General features: G+C 34.7%; 1 protein-coding gene across 1 annotated transcript in view; it reads left to right on the forward strand.

The window, feature by feature from the left end:
- The window catches only part of LOC127630077 (leucine-rich repeat and fibronectin type III domain-containing protein 1-like protein), a 191,281-nt gene extending 184,835 nt beyond the window's left edge, over positions 1-6,446 (forward strand). The window contains exon 7 of the mRNA XM_052107487.1: positions 6,139-6,446. The gene's annotated coding sequence lies outside the window, so the exon portion shown is untranslated. The remainder of the gene's footprint in view (positions 1-6,138) is intronic.
- Positions 6,447-7,393: the final 947 nt, after the last annotated feature.

Consider the following 7,393-nt stretch of genomic DNA (forward strand, 5'->3'; position numbering starts at 1 on the left):
TATCCCATCGTGGATGTTTTATTTATTCCCAGTGTTTTGTTTCATTCTGTGTTTACTTGTTTACTCAATAAAGAGCTGCGTTTAGATCCCCACTCCTCGTCTGCAATCCTTACAGTATGGATGACGTTTATGCTGACTGTCGGTTCTTTTTGGAGATTCAAAGGTTGTGTCACCATCCACTTACATTTTAAGGACCTACTGAGCTAAGATATTTTCCTATTTTTCTTCAAATCTGTTGTAATGAAGAAAAAAAGAGTCATATACACTTGGGAGGGCATGAGGGTGAGTAATTTTGGGTGCACTAACACTTTAATTAATTAAATAACAGCTCAATATAAAATCTCATAGTTGCTATAGTTAGTATGCATAATTACAGTAATTCTGATGCGACCCGAACTTGGCATCATTTTATTCCTTACCCTCAGAAGCCTGTTGCCAAATTATGAGAATTTCACATTTCAACAGAACACAAATCAGATATAAATTTAATATAATTCTTGAAGAAAACAAAAGGTCATATGTTTACATTTATTTGACCTGGCAAACTACACTCTTTGAAACCCATACTTTAGTTTTTTTTGCAAGGCACACTGTGTGGGCCCCATATATGAAGCGGCATAAACAATGGCACCAAAAATGTTGACAAATATTTGGTCAAAATATGTGAAGGATATGGAACCAAGTGGCATTTATTTCACATAGTGATAGCAGAAGCACACTTTAAATAAATTATTTTACAAAAATAAGTTTGTTGGTTTGAATTTATAAAACAACAGATGTACAGTTCAAAACTAAATAATTGGAGTTGTTCTGGTCGTCAAACTTAACGTGTGCTGAACTCCATCTGTGGTTACTCTGCTAGAACTCCTTTGTGAACTTACATTTACATTTATGCATTTGGCAGACGCTTTTATCCAAAGCGACTTACAGAGCCCTTATTACAGGGACAATCCCCTGGAGCAACCTGGAGTTAAGTGCCTTGCTCAAGGACACAATGGTGGTGGTTGTGGTGCTCGAACCACAGTGTCCTTCTGATTACCAGATTACCAGTTATGTGCTTTAGACCACTACACCACCACCACTCAATAACTTCATGGGACTTCAGGGAAACTGACTTCATATATCCACAAAAATCACCATAGAACCAGATGGTTTAAAGTAACAGCAAATATGGCTAAGAAAAGTTAAATTAGTTCTGAGAAAAGCTCTAGTATCATTTGTTTGCAGCTGGCACTTGGTTTAATATTGTATTAGTTATCTAATGCAATGAAATTCAGACCTTTAAGTGTGGCATGAAACAGAAAATGTCCATAAAAAAAAAATGAAACAGGAAATAGATCACTGGAGTTTCTCATCCAGGTATTGAGCTGTTAGAGGTGATCTCAACACAATATGATCCAAGTGCATTATCCGACAGCACCAGAATAGCGACCAGGTCAAGTCAATGGCAGAGATGTTGTCTAATTCTGGCTGCTCTTATTGTCTCTCAAGCTTTTCAATGTTTGGCATAATCATATGTTGTTCCTGCCAACAATTTAACATTTATATCAGCTGTTCTACCAACCAAAGGGTTTGGAAGCCCCTAGAGGAGAACACCATCCTAGATTTGAGAGAATGCCAGTGCTGTTCTTGATTCCTTTTGTTCCTTAATGCATATTAGATCAATGTAATGTTAGATGTCACAATCACCACTTATGAAAGCCAATTTAATTTGTTCCCTCAGCTCTTTGAAGGCTTTAGTGTTAGCTGACCTGTGAGCCACTCCACAAAACTGTATACCGTTGCCAAGTACCAGCAGTACCTAACACTAGTACCGTATTCAAGGAAATGTGAAATTGTCAACCTTTTTGGTTGTGGCAACGTGTTTCGCTGTCCCCTTCTGCATATCGTGCATATCGTCACTTTTTGCGGCCGGCACACCAGGAAAGGTCCCGGTTCTCCCTATGGCCAGTCTGCTTCTGTACGGTAGTAACATTCCCAGATAGTACCCACCTTTGTAACAGCATGTGTCTGAGTCCAGGGCTGCAACAGAGCACAACAGTTCACACACACTTTTTCAGCCATCTTGGTTCCAGAAGTATTTCATTCTAAAATACCTAGCGCTCATGTGCAAAGATGTGGTGCATATGTAATGTATGTTTATACATGATACTCTTTTCGAGAACCTATATTATACAAAGCAATGGCAAAATGCAATATTAAGGTTATGCAGGCTCTGACTGCAGTGCACATATGTTATTTAATGACATCACATAAAGCAAAAAAGAATGTTGTGTCATTCTTAATAGGGACTTAAAGCAGCAAGTGAGGGTACGGCGTTTTGTTTTCCATTGCGTTTATGCAACATCACTCGCTTCCTGACGTCAAAACCATAATTTCTAAAGCATTTCTTCTTTGCCATAGTGACAGTCAATCATACTTGACAGATTAGGAAAGTAAATGTTAGAATATGTTTTATAAGAGATGATGCAAAGTGAACAGAGTAAATAGCCTAAACATCCTTCTCAAAACTCATGTTAAATTACACAAGGATAATAAAGAACCTAAAAAATATTGGTAGCCTGTTAATAATAATATTTAGGTTTTAGATGTAGTCTATTTATAACGTACAAGAGTAAAACTTTTCTTCTGACAATTATTTAACACAGCAAGCATCCCTTCTCTTGCTGTTTTAAATAGCCTAGCTTTTTTTATTGAATGATTAAATACTCTGTTCTGCCATCATTATTGCTTAGTGATTTTTGTCTGTAGCCTCCTATAAGGACAACTCTCACACACCTGTTTTTACTTCATACTTGCATCCAGAGATGCCTGCTGTTATATTTGAGGAGGAATGGGCATGAGGCATGAGACACTTTAAAGTTAGAAAGGGTATTAGATGCTGCTTCTAATTTTTTGTTTGCCAAGTAGAGTGAGTAACATACAAAGAAAGTTTTCTGGCATATTTTCTTGGCAATTACAGACTTTGGTGATTTTCTCAGCTTTTCTCCGCTTCTTCAGTGTGCAACGACTGACGCTCTTTGCATGCCCAGATGTTTGGTTTGGAATACATGTAATGAACACATAAAATAATATTTTTATTGAAAAGTTTAGGGGACATAGAAACAGTACATTTGGTATCTTGGAAAATGTAAACATAGCACTTGTGAATGAGATAATAACATTTTAAACTTGGGATGCTTTTTGGGAATGAGTACCAATACATTTTTTAGTACATTCCGATACAGATACCTGTTTTATATATATATATATATATATATATATATATATAATATCAGCAGTTTATTTACATTTTCTCACCTAAATTGTTTTTAAATAAATTAATTCATTAAATTTTTTATCAAATGAAAGTATAACAATTAATTTTCTAAATAAAATTTTATTATTTGTATCAAATGAACTGATTTTATACAGAACCTCACAGCACAATCCTAAATACAACATTGGAGTAATTTAAAAAAAAAATAATAATAAAGCATCACAGATGTGAGATATTGCTTAACTATAATGCAGTTACTATTGATTTATTATTATTAGTAGTAGTATAACAGTGAATATTACATAACTATAGAGTAGTGATCTATTTCTGTCATAATTTATTCTTTTAAATTAAGCTTTTATTTTGGTAGAGCTTTTATTTTGAAGTGTTTCAGTGTTGTTAGACCAATGAGCTCTGACCTAATGATGGCAGATTCCCAGTCCAGAAAAGTAGGTTGCTATGTGAATCAAAAGCAAAATGCTACTATATAAATAAATAAATAAATAAATAAATAAATATGTAGTCTGTATATGACTCGTGCTAAAAGTAAATTAGCACTTTGTCTCATGTCATCTGCTACAAACAGAGCATGCGATGCTCATAAAAATGTTTTCCGTGTATGAGCAGTTTGTGTCTCCATGTCACCACAACATTCACTCCATACATGCACATGCAAACTATCTATTTATATTATTAAATCAAACCTTTTGCTGTTAAATAATCTCATTAGGACATGACATTATTTTAATCTGTGCAATGAATGTTTACGTCAAGTTGACGTAATGACATTTGTACGTCAGATGGTATCAGTTGTTGGTGCATGAGTGTGCTATCAGACCTGATTCTGATACCAGTATTGGTGAATCCCTATTAAAAACAAGATAAAAATCTAAAACTATTAATTTAAATGTTGTTGATATACTTAGATTTTTTTTGCGAAATATTCAGATATTTGCAAATATATACACGAGTGAAGGGAGTACTGATTTTTAATAGTCGACTAGTCAAGACCATTTGTCAGCTATTCGAGCAAATTAGTCAAAATCAGCTAGTCGAGACGCCATCAACATCATGCTTCACAGGATTAAATGGAATAACATCAACCATTATGTTATCTCATCATAAGCACCTTTTTATAAGAAATGTGCAACAATAGATAGGCATATGCCGAGCTGTAATGTCGCTAAAAGATAACATACGTTTCTGGATGTATTTTAGTGTAGCCTGGAATACCTGTAGCTGCTAGCGGTTCCCCCTCCTCTTGCAGCCATTTATACAAATTATTATGGGTACAGGACCTAGCATGCAGATTAGGGATGCATTCTGTCATGTCATTGTACTCAAACTTGAGGCACTTTTTTAATTGTCACAGTATCCCATTCCGGTCGTGTTGAATATTCCTAAATAGCACCAGCGGGTGCCTTTTTAAAAGATTGTGCATAGCACTAGTATTTCTGTTACGTATATTTGAAGGCCACTTTGCATATATTGCAAGTTACTGTAGCATCTGTATTATCTTTATCCAACTTCATTTGAGCCACTTCACTCTTTAAGTGCAGAGCCATCATCCTCCACACCTGCTGGCGAGTTTCCAAAACGTAGGATGGCAGAGGAAGAGTCATTTATATTCATGAGTAAGGCGATAACTGATTGGTCGATTCAGTAATGTTCACCTGGAAAGCTCTACTTAAATGGTCAGAGAAATAATAACCATACCCCTAAACCTAACCCTATTCATGAGCTTTTCTCATGAATACGAATCCTTGCCATCCTATGTTCTGAAAATTGCCAACCCCCTGTATTTTCTACATTTTATAAATCATGTGAAAGTCTCTGCTGCCCCTACTTGGCAGACAGACTTGATTATGTCTTTAAAGGCCTGTTCACACCAAATCCGACGAAATGTCTATTCACACTGAGACCATAATGAATGAAATGTAAAACTATTTCACCCCTGTACAGTAGGTGGTGCTGTTGCTTTTCTACAAACATATTTCTCCTAGTTTCCTGCTGGGCCCTTAAGCATTCAGCTATCAGTGCTAGATATTAATATATTGAACGTTGAAAAAGCATTTATTTAATTAATTTGGCATAAAAGATTTATTGTGTTCTTGTATTTTGAGGAAAATAGAATCTGTTTATAGACGAGGTAGGTATAGTAATATATATAACAGGTATAGTATAAATTATGCATAATATAAAAAATATTATAAAAGAAAACACTGGCTAACGGTCATTTTTGTTTTGAATTATTGCATATTTGAACTGAATTCAGGGTTTCTTGTGCATGGTTAGAAAAAAAACCTGTTACAGGAATACTTTGTGTTATTATCCTTGCAATAAAAATAGCAGTTTTGAAATTAGTTTGTTTACACTCGTAGTATAGTATTGCATGTAACACTTTTAATGGGATATTTTACTGTTAGCTTAGTCCTAACGAATTGTCAAACTTTGCTATTATTTTTAAAGCCGTGATATAACAAGCACAATATTATACTTATTAAATAATGTACATTAGTGGGTGTGGGCGGTTACTGTTGGGCTCTTTTGGTGCACTTTGTCTGCCTCAATTCTCTGATTGGTGGATAGTTTATCATGGGTAGTGTAGTTATTCACCACAAATGCCTCTATTAAACACCATTTTAAAATATTAAGTTGAAATATCCCTGACTGTTCAGAAGCATTTACCATCGACTAATAACCTCTTGAGGTCATGGTAGGTCTGTGTTTAAAGATTATAAACTCTAGACATGCTTTCATAATTATACTCCTTTTAACTTGATGCAGCATTTTATTAAGGGTTTGGGGTTTTTCTTGCCATTCTAGAAGCTTTACACTTTTTGCCAAGGGACCTGATCGTGTTTCTCTGTTTCCTGTAGATATTCATCTTCCTCCACCCATTCAATCATGCAAACTGCACCAAATTCAGATGGGACACAGTAAACGGGATGTCTGTGCTTATGCACTGCCATTAATCTGCCCTCCTCCAGCTTTGCAGAATCAGTCACAATCCATCCACCCAGTGAGAACTGAAACTCAAAGGACTCACACCAAGAAACAGTCCCACCTGGGAGCACAAGTATACCAGTTCATTTCAGTTGTTCGGTCACTTTTTTATTTTGCCATTTTCTTTTGTAACTGTACATAATTCAATTTAAAATCTTATAGTTTTGTACATGTAATTTTTATGGTGTGTGTGATTTTTCTTTTATATATAAAATAAAAGACTGGATCGATTCTAATGGACTCAATTTATGATTTATCTCAGTGGGTGTTGGATAATGACATCCCTTTTCAGAATTGTTCTTGTTTATCCTGTAGTAGACTGCAAAATTCCCAGTGTGTTTTACAAATGCATTCACACTTTTAACATATTTTAATTAATTTATTAATAAATTAGTAGTAATTACTACATAAACACTCCAGGTCATAGACAATGGACCTTAGTTGAGGTACTGTATATGCCAAATTAAACACCCCAAATAGTAAAACAATTCTGTCATTATTTACACACCTTGTGTTCTTCCAAATCCATATGATTCCCTTTATTTCTTCTATGAAAGACAAAATAAGTGAATGGTGACTGAGACATATTGTCTAATATATTGCTAACAGCTGTCAGGATTACAGGTTTAAAACTAAATGATGGTGAGTAAATGACAGTCACCCAAAATTGGTATTGCCTAAAATTAAACTAAGACTATTCAAGACAAAGGCCTATACTATCATCACTATATGTGATGAAATGTCATTATTTTCACATTAACTATATATTACAGCAGATGTTACAGCTGACACCCAGTTTTGTAGGCACTAGGAAGTAAACATGTATTCTAATGAATAAAAAACATATAATTCAGCTGACCTAATAAGGGAAAAACAGAGGCAGCATGATGGTGTTTGGGCAGTGAAAGCTGGTCTGGCTTGCTCTACTTCTGAAGCCCAGTGGTTTGCTGAAAGGATATCTGCTCCATCTTTCACTTCCACCTATATATATATATATATATATATATATATATATATATATATATACACACACACACACTTATACACATTTAATTCATGCATGATGTTTAAAGTTGAAATTTTATCTTTAACTAAGCATTCTCCATGAAAAAGTTTACATTACATTTT

The sequence above is a fragment of the Xyrauchen texanus genome, chromosome 36 (genome assembly GCF_025860055.1).
Source record: "Xyrauchen texanus isolate HMW12.3.18 chromosome 36, RBS_HiC_50CHRs, whole genome shotgun sequence".
In the NCBI taxonomy this organism is placed as follows: domain Eukaryota; kingdom Metazoa; phylum Chordata; class Actinopteri; order Cypriniformes; family Catostomidae; genus Xyrauchen; species Xyrauchen texanus.